We start from the raw sequence: 16586 nt of genomic DNA on the forward strand, positions 1-16586 counted from the left end.
GGAAGTGTGCGAGGGCGGATATTTACGCATTTGGAACCAACGCAAACGCCATCGCGCCGCCATCAACTCGGAGTGGAGCACATTTTTCCAGTCTTTTTCGATTGACCCAAGTGGTGCCGAAACGGTGCGGTATTCGCCACCAAATGCCACCATGGAATGTGCATCGCATGGGAAATGGAAATATCTGGTACACAGGTGGTGCAGCAAGCCTTGATCTGGTTGCAGTAGAAGGAAAAGAAAAATATTTCAATTTTTTCCATTGTTCGCCGTAGTCGTCATCTGCCGTCAGCCCAGTGTTCCCGTTTTCTTCGCGTCCAGTATGTTTTGGTTACCTGTGTGCGTGCGACCGCATTGTGTCATCGCATTTTATTCGTCTTCATTAAGAAATTTTCTAGTTTCATTTCCCAACTTTCCTTGTCCTTGAGTAGTCAAACATCAATATATCCACACCCAGGGAAACGGCAGATCGACGACGAAGGCGGACGAAGCATCTCGAGCCAGGTATTTTTGTGTGCGAAACTCGTCTTGGTGCATCGAGCTTTAAGAAGCAGCGTAGGCCCTTGGCAGCCATAACACAGATGTCCGAGCAGCTGCAAGCAAGCGAGCCTTTGAGGAAATCTTAGTACTCATTGCAAAGCTGTGCATAAACAATGATGTTGCATCTAGTGTATCTATCGGTGCACTACTGTGAGTAGTGAGTGTTTGAAGGTGTGTTCGTTTCCCATCTCTGCTGCAGTTGTTTCGACGTGCAAACCGAGATTTATTTCTACGAAGTTATGCTCCCGTAGCCGTTGACCGTGAAGTCGGGTTGTTGAAGCAAGCGCCCTTATTTCGGCGGCTTGTTCCAATTAGTTCCATTTCCCGCTGAAGATCCTAAAGTATTTTCTTTATCCTACTATAACAGTGGCTTTTTTGTTTGTTTAGTGTCATATGTTATCTTCTCTTCGTCTATGGTTACGTGCGCGCGCGCGCCTGTGAGTGTGTGGTTGTACAACTTGTGTGCGGTGTTCAGTATTTTTGAGGTTGTTCAATGAATAGTTAGTGTGAAAGTTTACACCGAAAAGATAAGCAGCAACAACAACAAAAAACAGACAAAATAGTGCACACGGAATTCCTCTCATCTTCAACACGATTTCCCGAAAGCAACCCCTCTCAAATAGTGACGCGTGACGCGTTGTGTTTGCTGCAAGGAAAAAAGAAACATAGCTTCAAAATAATGGCACATTGCTAGAGCAGTAGGCGCAGCTGCTGGAAAAAGCTGCTGCATAGCACCCCACGGCTTCCTCGCGCAGGGAACGGCATCCACAAAAAGTCTTCGCCGTAATCGCGGAACCAACGTCGCTGCTTTCCAACGTCATCGCAGGCGATTTTCGTCGAACCGTTGTTGAGTGGCCACGAAGAACCAAATCGTGGATCTCAAGGACGGTGCATCACGCAGAAGGCTGGAAAAAGGCGTACACGGCGGAGGTGACAGATCCCTCCCCAAGGTCGACTGCGTTTGTTGGAGTTTTACGAGTTGGAATCCCGCTTTTGGCCAACGTGTTGTGGGTAAGTTCTCAACCAAATTTCGAATTCAGCAGACATAATTATTAAACGGTTCCATGGCTAATCTATCACTTCTTTTAGTTGCCTTGATTTGGTGTCTTCCATTTGAGGTTAGGAATGGATTCTTCCTGTTGGTGGTTACGGAATGCCGTATCGAGGAAGAAACTTAATGCAATGGATATGAAGACATATTAGCATGTATTTCCTCGCGGCCTTGAATTATTACTGCATCACCAGTCGTTTTGTGTGATGCAATCTTTTTCTATATTTCAACCACACACTAGCTTTCATAAAGGCATCCACTCGTAATGTTAACTGTACTATATTGTGATGTAACAAATGAAGATCACGCATTCTGATAAGAGAATCTTGAAAATGCACACTTGGTTGTGTTGCCTTCTTCAACAAACGGGTGAAGGCATTGAAAATCCCACGGTGTCTACTATTCACCTCGGACAACCTTTAATACTTGGATGCCCGAAAACCTTTCATGTTTCTTTGGCGTTTATAATAAACGGACAGAGGTTCACTTTTTTCCCATCGACCAAAGCTCCCCGTTCGTACGAGAGACACAATCCTTCCCGGTTCTGTTTCGCTCCGCTAAAGGTCACCAACAGACAGACAGACACCGTTGGAACCGGAATCGAGAACCGGAAATGCAAAGTAGGACTGCATCGAGTGTTTACGTATCCTAAAAGCAGAAGGAGGTAATCCAAACACAGGAAACGAATAAGGAATCTTGTATATTCTAGCCCTAACCATATTGAGGTTGAGCGAATCCATCGACCCGGGAAGAGATACGGGCAGTGATTCCGTTCGTTTTTTTTCTCATTATTGAATCTAGGAGACAACAAATGTGTTTATTGAACATTTCAAAGGTCGTCCTGCCACGAACGAGTGGCGTTTGGCTGTGGGAAAAGTAGAAAGACGCCTCGTTCCATGCTTACGTTCATGCCTTTTTTCCCTTTACCAACGTGTTATTGACGGTTGCCTACGTGCGCTGCATTTTTTTTCTCTCTTCTTCTTCCTTCTGTTCCTTGTCTTGTCCTCTCGATCCAATGTCCCATCCCATCAACGATCGACATCCTGTTGTGCGTGTGTGTTTCGATCCCGTGGCATCCCGTAAGCATCGAAGTTTTCTGTTTCTTACTGCCCGTCCTGCCCTTCCCACTTCGGTGTGCAACGTAACGTGTACATGCTGCGGAGGTCTCAGAAAACACCGGGACAGCCAGTGCCCCCAGGGCGTCGTAAGGGAGGCGGCGACGACGGTTGTGTGGTGTCCTTTCCGTGTCGTCGTTCGTCGTGCGCAGGATGGGAACGAAAACGAGTCTTTCAGGACGGGGACGACCGTTTGGTGGTGGTGGTGGTGGTTGGTCGCGGCCGATTTTGGGGAGAACTGGGCGGGTTGCTTCCTCCCTCCCTACGAGATGTGGTATGATCGGCTGAGACGCCTTCGTTGGGCTGCAGCAAAGAGAAACCCATCGCCGTGGGGGCTGTGCAAGGGAGCAACATGGAGGAAATCGAATAAAAGGTTCCGGCCTTTCCGTCAGCACCCTGGAGCAACGTATTTGAGGAGCGAAGATGGACGAAAAACTCATCTCTTCTGGACGGGAGACTAATGCTGCTGATCTGATCCACCGTGGAACAGGATTTGGGACGAGAATGAAGCTTAGGGACACCAAGGGTAGCAATTTAAAATTACAATTTTTTAATGAATGCATCTTGTTGCTTCCGGTGCTGCTGAAAAAAGGGAAAAGCTTTAACCCGTTACTTCCATCTGCGGAGAATTTAAATATTCATAGGTTAAAGGGAAATTTAAATTATCTTGCCCTGTTTAATAGCATAACCTAGTTCTTTTTAATTGAACATTGAAAGTTATTACTCCTTGTTTTCTCGAGTAAAAATCGTCAATATACAGACATATTGGCCCGTCATGTACTTCTCGCTGGTGCCACATTATCTTATCATTTATGTGAAGGTTTTTGATACTTTGCCTTCGCCATCTTGCTGGCCGATCATAATCATGCGGTCCTTTGGACTAAAAAAATCGAAAGTTTACATCGTGCTACTCAGTGCCTGGCTCTGAGTCCTGGACGTAGACGACAGACCAGCATAAGTAGCCCGATTATGCACAATTTTTTGTTTTTTCGTTTCTTCTGGTACCCTCCATCAATTGCGCGACCTCCACCCGAATTGCGGCCCGTCGTGCGGGTTCGATGCAATTATTGTGCATTTAATAGTAGCGGAGCGCGGGCTCTCGTATCATCGGCTCCCGTCGCTTCCACCACCAGGCCCCATTACACGGGGCCCTTTGACCATTGTTTTCACTTACTTTATGACCCATCTCGTCGTCGTCTCATGCCGGCCAGAATCGGCTCACTCTTGCTGGGCCGGCGTGCGAGTTTCTTCACGCATGTGTGCCATTATGCTCTCGAGGGCCTCGAGTTTCTTTGCTTTCTTTTGCGCCGCGCCGCCCGTGCAATTCCATCCCTTCCATTGATCGTCCGTTTCTCTGCGCGCACTTTGGCACAATGGGGAGAAAAATTATGCTTTTCTCCAATCTTTTGTTCTTTGTGCTGGCGTTGTTTTACGCTTACGTAGGCTTGTTTCTTCCTTTCGTTCGCTCGCTTTCGTTAATAAACGTCTCAGGAAAGTTGCGCGAACGTATTTTACGACCGCCAGTTCACACTATATCATTGCTTCTTTGTGTAAAACATTCTTATAAACATGTTGTTCAAGTTTTTTTTTATTGTTTTAACCCTTTTACCGTATACACGTTTAATTTGAAATAGGTTTCTCACACAATAAAGAGATTAAATTCCTTTCTTTTCGGTTAAGTTCAAACTTACTTTTCTTTGTATTGAGGTTTAAATTGAACTTCTGCCAATGCGTTTGTATATTTAGAACCACAGATCCATTTGAAAATACTTTCTCAATGTCGTGCTAAGAGCTGGTAATCCATCGAAGAAAAAGCTTCCGTTTAGCGTAGAAAAAGTACATACAAACGCGATTTTCTCCATTGCTGGTGCAATTCTATGAGTACGGATAACTTTTTTCTTTTCATGTTTGAACAGCTTTTACCAAAAAAAAACTATTTTTGTCGTGTGAATCAGAATCCTTTCGAAAACATCCTTCGGTGGATGCAGTGCATTTCTTTCTTTTCACACTACATACAGCTCTGTAAGCCAGCAGCGTGTTTTGCAAAGTATCGCTTTCATTCGATGCATCCGTTTGCGCTGAAACACGATCCTTCCGCACATCGTTCTACATTCTTTGGGTAAAGTTGTTACCAGTTCTAGAGGAAGGGAAAACCGAGCTCTACTTCATTTTTGTGGCAAATGGAACGGTTTTCTTTTTTTTCCTATAAATTAAAAAACTTAAAAGCTTTCATTTGTTAAACGTACACACACATTGCTTAAATTGCTTGTGTGTTTTTATTTTACTTTTCTGCTATCCCTTCTAACAAGGCTATCCTCATTGACGGCAACGCCTCGGGCACATTAAAAAGGACTCTCTTTCAAACCTAACCATTTCAATTCATTGGAACTCCAGGAGCGTCGATGTCAATCCTCCGCTTCGCATTCCAATGCACAACCATTCCACCTACATTCCGACACATCCGTGCGATTGTCTGTTCAAATTCATTTCTAAGCCCGAGTCTATTTTGTTAGCTTCTTTCTTGCTTTCTTTCCCATTTTCCCCAGTCCCAGTTCGGTTTGTGTATCCTTTCATCCTTACCGATTTTAGCGCAAGGACGTGCCGCGCCTTCAGCCCATAGTGTGTCTGTGTGGGTTGTGTGTGTGCATTGACGTGAGAAGGCCCTGGAAGCGAACCGTTCATCACACCCTCCCTCCGGTCCTTTTCCCTTTCTTTTTCTCTTTCAAAAAAGAAACATTTCCGAATAAATTGTTTCAATCCAGGAGTAGCTGCTGATTTCGTGCTTTTCGTGCTCGTACGATGAAAGGGATGGAAGGAAAGGTGAGGCCAGGCATGGCTTTTATTCGCAGCTTCCTGCGGCGTACCGGGTTCGATGGGTGTGTGTGTGTTTGTACATGGTCTATACTAGATCGCCAAGGGAAGCGTGGTCCCGTCCAGCGCCCAAGGATGTTCGCCGGGTCGTAGTAAAGTGTCCCAAGCGCTTTGCTGAGCTTTGCCATTTCACTTCACGCAAACGCGCAAAGATGGGCAGGATCTAAAATTTTGCCTCACGCTGGCACTGCACAATTTCTATCGCCGTCAGGAGGAACTGGTCCGTTTTTCCATTCCTCCTTTGCTGATGCTGGCGGTATGTCGTCCTTTGTATTTTATTCCTGTTAGTCTGTGGGACGCTTGGGGGAAAGAAGCTGAGCTGAATTGTCTTCTTGCAATCAGATGTCGGTCTGCGGAACCAGCATTACAATTCCATTTGCCACTGGAAGAAGGTTGAGCTTGCACTTTCTGAGAGGAGAGGTTTAAAATTTCCCTTTTTTTTTGCCAAAGCACGAAACAAAACCTTGGGTTTTTTTAATCACGTTTTATTAGCGCAACACTCACTTTACATTTCGTATGAAATGCAAAAAAACACCTCTTTCACCGTCCACTAATCCACTTTCTTCCATTCTCTTCATTTCAGATTGATGTTGTCCTGCAGTATCCCATTAAGTAAGTAAAATGGACCATTTTACTAACCACCTAAGGCGCCCGCTTTACTTCTCCACAGTCGAGGGGGCAAACTGAATCCCTCGACGATGATAATACCCCAGAGCGTGTACGTGTGTACACTATAACGTTTATTGTTATGGGCGTCATTACAACAAATTAGCCTCGTGCATGAGGGCTCCCCTCAGAGGGACGGACATGCCTTTATATATCTTCCCTAAGATTATCTTTCCTCTAAAGACGAAGAAGGACATTTACGGGGTAGAGTGTTTCTTCACTTAATCTACTCATGTTGGTCAAAGGGAAGCTATACCTTGAAATTATTCGCAGAATTTGTGTGATTTGAGAAATAACTTGTTTTGTGTTTTTTTTTTGGTTATGTATACTATTAGAGTTTTATGAGTTAGCAAAACGATGCTCGAAGCTGCTTCCTCCGATTGTGCAGATGCAAAGGACAAAAAGAAGCATCATTCATTCATCAGAGGCTGAAACAAAGAGGATAACATTAGCATTAAATTGCCTTTTGTCTAACCAGTGATGCATTCTTTTCTATCCATTCCCGATGCACAAAACTTACAACAACTTCGCCAAGTTTGTCGTCGTGTGTGCAACATGTGGTCCAAGCTGAAAAATGTCCGGAATCAAGGGTAAATTAGTGGCTGGTGTTGGGTGGCTCTGGGCCGCGAGTCATTTATGTGTGCGGCAATTACTGTTTACAATGATGATGGCAGTTAGTTTTATTGTTTTGCTACAACTGCATCGTCATTTCGCGGAGTAGAAAGCCCTTTAGGAATCTGTTATCCATCCACTACCGCGTCATCCATGTTGCGTTGGTAATTTTCCGGATCCATGTCTGCCCCCATTTACATCCATCGTCGCTGTGAGACATGACGTTGAATGATAAAAATGTGCTCCAAAGTAAATAGTTTCGGCGGTGTTTGTTTGTTACCGGCGATGGGGTTCGTCGGAAATGTCATTTTGCTGAACAGATGGAGACCGATTTGGTTAATCGATCGATCGATCATCACGTTCACTATCTCGCTCGTTTTCGTGCAATCATTTCTCGATGGCGATTATTTATATGGCCTCGGTATGCTTGACAAATATGCTACTCTGCATCTGCATTTCAGAACTGTTTGGTCGAGTTGACGTTAAGAAAACTGTTGATTTTTTACTCTTTATGAAGATAAGTCCCCTACACAGAATTAAGAAGGGCGAATGTATCTTAAGATATTGAATGTTTATCATCAAACTTTTGATTTAGCTGAAAGAGTTTTTCATGGTAGTTTTGTAAACATATCTGCAATTTTAATCATTCAAGTATACTTATTAGGAAATAATGTGAAGGTATTTTAAAAGTTTTCCCTCGCACCTTTGCCAAATATTACAGCTCGTGATTTATTTTCGTATCAAGAAGCTATTTCGTATAAATTTGACACTAAAATGAGATGCTCGTCATCTGACCACACACACACACACCCAAATGTGCCATTGGGAATGACTCAAACTGCGCGGAATTTCAAAGGTGCTTCCGTGTTTTGGGAATTATTTTGGGATATTTGAATGGCATATAATGAAGCCGCTTATGGGGAAATAAAAAAGTCACATATAACCATCAAAAATGATCTTTCCACGAATTCCCACCCCGGTGGTGGTGTCCGGATTAAAGCAACAGAGAGAAGCAGAAAAAAACTGCAACAATCATCCTCATTTTCTTGATCATCGTGTCGTCGGTATAATTTGCATCGTTGGTGGGAGTTGTATGGTTTCCGAAAAAAAAAAATAATAATCATAAAAGAGGCTCACTTGAAGAACCCGAACGCGGGTTGGGATCGAACGAATCCTTCCCAGCCCAGCGCTTGATCCTCGCAGGTTCAAGTATAAGGCTCTCATGTGAAACGTTGTGTTACGGTACGTTCGTGCTGCTTTTCCTTTTTGCTTTTTGACGAAGACGACCACGACGACGTCGTCGCTTGGGATCAGTTTGGGGTGCGTGGGAAGGTTATTTTTCAAGCAAAACAGCACTTCTCGCTTTCGATCATCCTCCTCGTTCGTTCGTCCGTCCGTCCGTCCGTCCGTTCTGTGTGTGTGTGTTTCATTCTTCGCCCGGATCCAGCCGATCATATTCTTCACCCGCCGGAGATCAATCCCGTGGGCCGGGAGCTGGGCCTCTTATTCTTCACCTTTTCCTTCTCGGGTTTGGACATTTTAAACTCCCACGATTGTGCTCTTTTCGGGTGGGAAGGTTTTCCTTGCCTTTTTTTCGTTCTCCAGTTTTTAATGGGTTGTCTTTGTGTGAAGGTCTTGGCCGGGATTTTGTTCCTTTTTTTTTTTGGGATAGAGACTCCTTCCACCAACGTCGCGAATCCCGCTCCCTCCCCGAGGACAACACTCTCGAGCGAGCTAATTAAGAACACGTTCTTTCGTGGCAGATTGTTTTTTCCGTTCGTTTCCAAAACCGCGATCGAGACTCACCGATTTGAGTTCGTGACTTTCGGTTTCGTCCGCATAAGGCGCCGTGTTGCAGAATGCTTGACTGGGGAGAACGCTTTCGAACGAATGCAAGTGGTGTGCTGCAAGTGACGAACTACAGGCCAAGGGTGCTACTCCTAGTGCTCCTCAAATGTGGCTTGAAAGTCTTCTCAAAGGCGCTCAGATCAGATGTCGGCGTTCGTGGTTTTGGCTTCGTTCGTTCTCTCCTAGCGATTATCGGACGAAAGGAGATTTCCCCTACGCTCTGATCATTCCGCCAACCCAAAACCACCAGTTGTGGGAGTTCTGCGTCGGCCGTTCTTCCCTTCCATATCTCCCGGCTCCTTCCGACCATTGACTCACGACGCTTTGCGGTCGTCCTGTATCGTCTAAATCCTCCGACGCTTTTTTTTAGCACCCTCGGTACCGAGATTCTCACGCCATCTTCCAAAAATCCCACGCGAAGAGAACATTTGATCCGCCTGGCAGGAAGGAAGGAACGAAGGAAGGTCTACAATTTATCCAGCGTGGAGGATTTGAAATCCCTCGCGTAAGCTGCTTGCTTCCAAATGCTATATCCATACGGTTGTGTCGAGCATATGAATGATACTAAGGCGATTACTCCAGGAAACGCCTCAGATATAACGCCTCTTATAGGAGAGCTTCACCGTTTGGTTTGTGCGCTAGTTAGATTACTTTTTTGGCGAATGATATTCTCGACATTTGTCTTCGGTCGTCGGAGATTCGTGGTATCGCCTCTGGGGATTTCCTCTACCAAGTGGTAGTATCAAATTATTACAATATTGAAATCAGAAAAGCGATCCCTATCGGGAGATTTTCCCACTAGATAAAACCTCATCGCACGACGATGATGGGTCCAGCATTATTCCGCTCGAAGCTTCCCAGAAGAATTAAAAACACAAAAGGTCTGATAACTCCCGACCGCCAAAACGGTAGCTCTTCCATATTTAGCCTCCAGATAAATTCTTCAGGGGGTCTGCGACAGCCGAGCGGTAGCGCCGGTTAGAAAATCGGCCCATGAGCGCCGGGGCTCACCACCTCGACGGCGTGGGTTCGAATCCCAACCGAGACCGGACCCTCCCCTGTACGAGAGGACTGACTATCCACGTACAACAGGGAAACAAGTCTCGTAAGCCCTTAATGGGCAGGCATGACCAAGACGGTCGTTACGCCAAGAAGAAGAAGATAAATTCTTCAGATCCCTATCAGCGCGGGAAATATTTAAACGATAAATAAAATCGTTAAAGATTTAGGCAAGGCAGTCGTGGCTTGGGCTTGGTTTTGGGGTTCGTTGTTTAGTCTTTCTCGCCCTTGTATTAGTTCTCTTCCATTTTCTGACCTTTAACTCCTCCCCCTCCGCCCTGCCCCCTTCCTAGCATCGTCCAGGTAAAAGCCTCCGAACCGTGGCACGATCGGCACGAAATGCGTCGATCTATTCTCCCACTGCTTGATGGTGGGATTGGTCTCAAAATCTCCGTAGCCAAGCCAGCTTCCCAAGCGGCCAAGAATGGACCTCTTGAAGCCCTTAACACGTTCCTCGCTTCGTTTGGTTTGCTTGTTTTTTTTTTATTCCTTCTTCCCACTTTGTTTTCACCAGCGAGCAGCAACAAATCCAAAGAATGCTTCATCAACCTGTCCCTCCCAGGGGTGTGTTTGTGTTTGTGATGTACGAAGGACGGGGGGTGAGTCTGATGATCTTCCTCTTTTCTTTTCCAACGGACGCGCTTTTCGCCTCCGACACCGACGACGACCTTCTCAAGATCGGAGGCCCCATGGCGGGCGGATAGTTCCCACCTCACTCCACCTTCGCTGTTGTGTTCGTTTCTGTTTCTATGTGTAAAATCTCTCTTCGTGGCCCTCGGCTCTTCTTCCGCCCTTTGGGTTCATTCTTGGTCCAGCCTATGGGATACGACACAGCATGCCAGAGCGTGGTTCTTGAAGTTACATTCAGTTAGTCCGCCAGACAAACAATCATTTCTTTACGACGATCTCCCGTAGGAACCAGCGTCGGGTCCATACCGTAGACGGCGATGTAAGCTTCACCTTCAGCCTTCACTCCAAATGGATTAGATGTCCCTGGCGGCGGGGGGGGATCTTGCAACGGAGGAGAACTCCAAAGAACCAAAATCGAAAACAAACGAAGCGAACGCAAGCCAGTTCCCAGAGTGTCCGTGGTCTCTACTTCGACTTTATTCGATTCCAGCCCGCGTCGTTTCCTATCATGCCTTTGAAGAGGTACAACTCCAACCGGTGGTGGGATGATCGCCACTCGAGAAATATAAAGTCTGTCGTCCTACGGTTTGATATTCTACGATCTTGGAGACCCTTGCCGGGGTCGGCGTCGCATCGCGCATCTTCAAAGCGGAACCAGGAAAAGAAGCAGCAAAAAAGGGAAAGCTGCTGCTGGAAAAGGGAACGGTGTCTTCGTCTTGCAAGACAAACACGCACACACACACACACATACGGGTGCACGCTGGACTTATATGGCCGGGGCTAGACGTGGAGAGGATGCTTATAGGCTCAGATATCGGAAAGAATGTGATGATGATGATGGTCGATGTAGTCGAGGTGTGGCGTGTTGTATACGCAATGTGTGCGAAGAGTGCGTCGCTGTCAACGTCGCAAAACCGGCCGGTCGGTTCGATCGGTGGGCCACAGATTTTCCCACAGATATACTTCCACGGGACATCCGTTGATTGATGATCCGAAGGCATATTGGCTTTGGATGGTTCTCGGGGAAGGAAAGGCAGCGTTGTCAGGATCCCGCGTGGTATTCTGACTTACCTTTTTTGGAGAACTAAGGCGCGCACTCGCGGCAGCTTGAGGAGGCAGTGTTTGTAGTTGCGTTTCGATCAACAATTGATTGGAAATATTAAGCTTAAACACAGTTAAATGAAACTCGTTTATAACACGTCTGGTGACTCACACATGTGACCAGCCGGATGGGAAATTCCGTGTTGCGACGCAAATCCGTCTCTCAAGGGCATATTCCGATCGGTTCAGCCCTTGTGTCCGATGGTCCTGTATTTAGAGCGTCGCGCCGTATAAGCTTCGGATTTTAGGCTTAATCGTGACGAACATGGCAGGTGGCCATGAAATTCGCCCCTGATATATAACTCCACACTACCAATGTCATTAGGTTCGAGTATGTGTGTGTGTTTGGTGGGAACTCTAGCACTCTTGCTTGGGGGTTGCCCTCTTCCTGACCTAGGTTACCGAAAGGGGGCGACGTTCTGCAGCCTTAACGTCGCAAAGATAGAGGTTCCCGAGTACTTGTACGTCTCGTTCGGACCTCGTGGGAATATTCTTGAGGTGATAGGGTGGTTGGCGTTAAGCTATGTGCTTGACCATAAATTGTGCTGATGCGCCTAACTGAAAGGTGTATGCAGGCTCTCTAGTGAGATGGTATTTTATGTGGCGGAATTTATTTCTGCTACGAGGAAGCATTCTTCGTGGAAGGGAATCAAACCGTACTGTATTTCTCTTCGTCGATCGGTGGTAAAATACAAAAAAAAACATGCCTCAACGTGTTATTTTTTTACCTCTCGACACATAACGTTTTTATTCCTTCAGCAACGGAATGGCAGGGGTTTTTAGAGCCCCTTCTTCCCTAACGACCGTGGTGCGATCCTAAACGCTCCAAATGTCACCGTGCGGTGCAGAACTAATCGATCATCGATGTTATATGGGCCATAATTTGGAAATCACCGGGAGAATTCATCGCTCCCGGGCCGAACACCGAACCACGCTTTCGTATTATGGCCCCGCCCCGTTACGCACGCCAAGGGTCCCCCTTGGTGTGGCCATAAATTAAGTTAATGATCCAAACGGCAACGGACGGGACCGATTCCCGATTCCCGGCCACATATAATCATAAGTCGCGGCGATCGGAAAAATCGACGAAGGCGATAAAGGAAGAGGACAGATAAGACGGCGATCGCAATCACGTCGTAAGGCAGCATCCGAAAGCTGAAGAGAAGCGGTGCCTAGGGTCGGTCGATCGGTCCGCTCGATCGTTGTTCCAAGGGATGACAATTTCTCACATATATTAAACTACATCCATATATCCACGCTTCTTCGGGCATGGGAATGATGGACTCCTTTTTTTTCGGTTGCATTTTTGGGGAAGGAATAAATTGCTACCCAAGCGCGCAGGAGCAGCAGCATCATCATCGTGTCATTACAGAAATCACAGTGATCATGATCGTGTAATCGTCGTACGTAGGAAAGGAACCCCCGGAGCCAACGAAAAACCGATCACCGAACAACGAGACAAACACCTCCTACTCTTGTTTACCTGTTCACCACCTTGAGTGTTCCCTCGGACTTCCGGTGATGAAAGGTACAAGAAATGGGTTGAGGAGATAACAAAAAAAAAAGAGCGGAGCATATCAGAATGCCTCCCTCAGGCCAACAGGAAACGAACCCCCAGCCTGGTTTCCGATCCTCTCGGTCACGGGAAATAAAAGTACCGGCACGTAACCGTCCGTCTTGTTAGTAATTTTGTCTTGCACCCCTCCTCACTGGGTTGGACTTGGGGAATCGCTTTCCGGTGCAACTCTCCGGAATGCAACTCTGGTCACCGCTGCTGGGGGAGAACATTTTCACTGGAAAATATAATAACAACCCTCGGAGGTAGCATTTTTTTCTTCGTTTCGAAGAGGTTCTACGCTCATTTGTAGTCGAGTTTAATTTATGGACACCGTCACGCTACTGGAAGTGGCAGGATGTCCAAATCGACTTGTTTTTTTTTTCTAAAGTTTCTGAAAATGTTGTTTTTACCAGAGTTGATGAGGAAATGTTCATCGAAATATCTCGCGTTGTTGAAACTTCACCTATTATTTATTATTATTTATTATTGTACATAATTTTCAGAATAGAAATATTTGAAAATTCCTGTTTCTTTTTGCTAGCTAAGGAATGTTCTAAATGAACTCTACTGACTGAAATGAATATAACTTTTTTCTCTTGGGGACTTCTTTAGAACAAAATAACCAAGCAAAAAAATTTACACTCAGATTCATGAATCAAAATAACTCTTTAGTTGGAATGAGAGAAACTTTTTGAAAATTTCATTGAGGGATTAATGAATTCTTAAAGATATAAATCATAAAGGTGCATCAATGCGTAGAGATTTCAAGCTTCAAAATATTTATAACTTTTAAAATGTTTATAATTTTGGATAAAAAATTCGTACTCATAAATCTCGTCGACAGATTGATAAGACACAACTCTGTACTCAGTAGAAATGGCTTTAAAGTGCTTTTTCGAAGCATTATTTAATAAATCCCTTTTATGTAGCATTTGATTAACTCAAAAAAAGACGTATATCAATCGTTTTTAATTTTTTCCCCGGTATATCCGGGGATCTCTTTAAATATTGCACAATTGCATATTTTGAAACGATAGGAGGATTGATGAATGCTGGTGATTTAATTGGAAAGTAGAATGAGTACCTATAAAGCTACAAAATATTTGATAACGGAAAAAATGAACTAAGTCTTAAAAGAAGTATCAATTTCCTCTCGATTCCGCCTGAAGAGTTCGTTTTGTGTCGATCACGAAACGAGAGATTGCAAAACAAATGTTTTGAGACGTTCCGATGGTTTCGTCTATGGATTTGTGTTCACCAGATGTGTTGAAAGAATTTTTCTAGTTTTTTTTTTCTCCTTAACGTTCTGATTATTATAAAAAAAGAGTGTAGAACTTTATTTTTGAAACTCACCCATCATTTCACGGTCGCGTATCGTTTGCGGAAGAAGTGGCAACGGGGGGAACGGGCTGGCTTGGGTGCAGATATAATTTATTATTTTATAACTCCACAACAGCTTGTTGCTGTTGTTGGTTGGTGAGATTTGATGGTGGTGGGCTTCTTCCTCCTTTTCCCAATGCCCATTGCAAGATCACCAAATCTTGTGTTTTTCGATGTTCTTCTTTTCCTGTTCCCCCATTTTGTGCCGCTTCCCCTGCTCCGGCGGGACGTTTCTTTAGTCCATTTCTTTTCGGAACGTCGCAGCCCCGCGAGAGCCGTTGCTTCCGTCTCTCGTACCGACGCCGTTGCCGTCGGGGTACGCTTATCGACGGCTCTGATTTCCTCCAGTTTCCTTCTTCACCCCGGTGTGTTTCCCTCCTTCTTCTTCTTCGTCGTCGTGGCCCTTTGAGTTGCTGTTCACTTTTTCGATCCAGCCTCCGAGGGCAGGGAAGGAAATGGAACGAGCCGGGGGTTTTGGTTTACGCGCCAGGGTTATCGTGGCTCGTTTTCGCACCCCTACCCATCCCGTCTCCTGCCTGCATGCCCTGGCCAAATCTATGGCCAACCAGTAGCTTGTGTGCGTATGCGTATTGTGGATAAATCACAACACACACGCACGCACATTCTGCCCTTGATGGTTGCTTGCAGCCTTCTTATTCCTTGATCGTCGCATCTTCCGCCACTAGGGATGTTTTTCTTCCCATATCCAGACACAAAAACACACACACACACATACACACATATCATCATCATCCACTACGATAGACGTGATGTTGAAGTGCTTCTTTTATGCTTCTCTTCAATCTTCTTTCTTCTTCATCATCTTCCTTTTCCGACCAACCCCTGATCGTAGCGGTTGCTTCTTCTTCCCAAACCCCTCCGTTGCGCCCTCCACTACCACCACCCCGTCGTCGTCGTTCACCCAACCGAAACGCGTTTGTCCGTTTTGTTTGATTTTTCATCGTGAGAAAAATATGGGTAACGTGAGATTTTTCCTCCAACCGGCCACCACCACCACCACCATCGTGTTTTTGTGTTGGCAGGGCTTGATCGTCGTCGGAGTTATCACGACTTCGCGGCCCCCCGACCACGTCGGGGGCGACCCGTTCCCCGTTCGATCGGGGGCCAGTTGTTGTTTCTTTGACTTTTCTCTTCTTCTCGTGGGGTTTTTTTTTCTTGTTTTGTTTCTTTTTTTCTCGCTTTAAAGACGCTCCGTTGAACCTGCCCACACAACCTGACACCCTCAAGAACGACGACGACGATCATCGCTATCGTTCACATACATATGTGTTTTTTGTTTTTTTTTTTTCTTTTCAAAGACATGGAAGTCGTGGCCCAGAGTCAAGTCTCCTCTCCCCGGACAATATAAAACCGCGCCGCGTGGAATGGTATGCTGTGTGCGGTTTGTTTGTGGTTCACATTTTCCCACCGGTTTATGGAATGCCGTTTCGGCGGGGACCGCACAGAGCACAGAGGGGTAAAGGGGGAGGGGGTTTCTTTTTTTACCCAATTCCAACATTTAGGCAACTTTCTTTTCTATTCCCGAAAAAAAAGAAAAACGCCACGTCCATCCAAGGCCGCGTTGTATGGATGATGTTACGTGTTAATCAGGCGAATTTTGCGATGCAAATTTAAGCCATCACCTTCCGATTTTTGAGGGTGATGATGGCTGAAATATGAGACATATTTATTCGTAGGTTTAAAGCGCAAACAGTGTGTGAAGGATTAAAGCGTTTGACGTACGTTTATGGCTGATAACGATTAGATTTCAGCTCGATTCCGTTCGTCGAATATCTTAGGTTCTAGGAATTGCGCTGCAAATAAATATTAACGTAACGCATAAACAAAGGGTAATCTTTTTCAAACGCTCTCTGCACTGCTGACTCAATTTGAGTGGTTAGAGAAAAAGTTATGAAAAATTATCTGTTCCTCGAAATTTGATTGAACCAACTAAAACAGTTTTTTTTTGGAGCTGGAAGTAAGTCGAGAAAACTATTTCAGTCACCTACCAAAATGAATCCCAAACCCCATTTAAACTTTACGAAGTTTTCCGAAAAGGTATATAAAAAAGAAAAAACAATCTCTCCTGCAGCGATCGTTCGGAGGATGTGTTCCAAATCGGATTATCCGCATTTGCATGATAAGTGGTAAGTCCTAA

At 45.4% G+C, this 16586-nt stretch overlaps 1 protein-coding gene across 3 annotated transcripts in view; it reads left to right on the top strand.

Annotated features, from left to right (window-relative positions):
* The window catches only part of LOC131266475 (F-box/WD repeat-containing protein 7), a 30142-nt gene that overhangs the window by 182 nt on the left and 13374 nt on the right, over positions 1–16586 (top strand). Inside the window, exons 1-3 of one of the 3 annotated variants that reach the window (XM_058269021.1) lie at positions 96–195; positions 905–1548; positions 6158–6186. The gene's annotated coding sequence lies outside the window, so the exon portion shown is untranslated. Of the gene's footprint in view, positions 1–95; positions 196–904; positions 1549–6157; positions 6187–16586 lie in introns of those variants that run through there. The other 2 variants (XM_058269019.1, XM_058269020.1) reach the window with 2 other exon arrangements.

This window comes from Anopheles coustani, chromosome 2, assembly GCF_943734705.1.
Source record: "Anopheles coustani chromosome 2, idAnoCousDA_361_x.2, whole genome shotgun sequence".
Classification (NCBI taxonomy): domain Eukaryota; kingdom Metazoa; phylum Arthropoda; class Insecta; order Diptera; family Culicidae; genus Anopheles; species Anopheles coustani.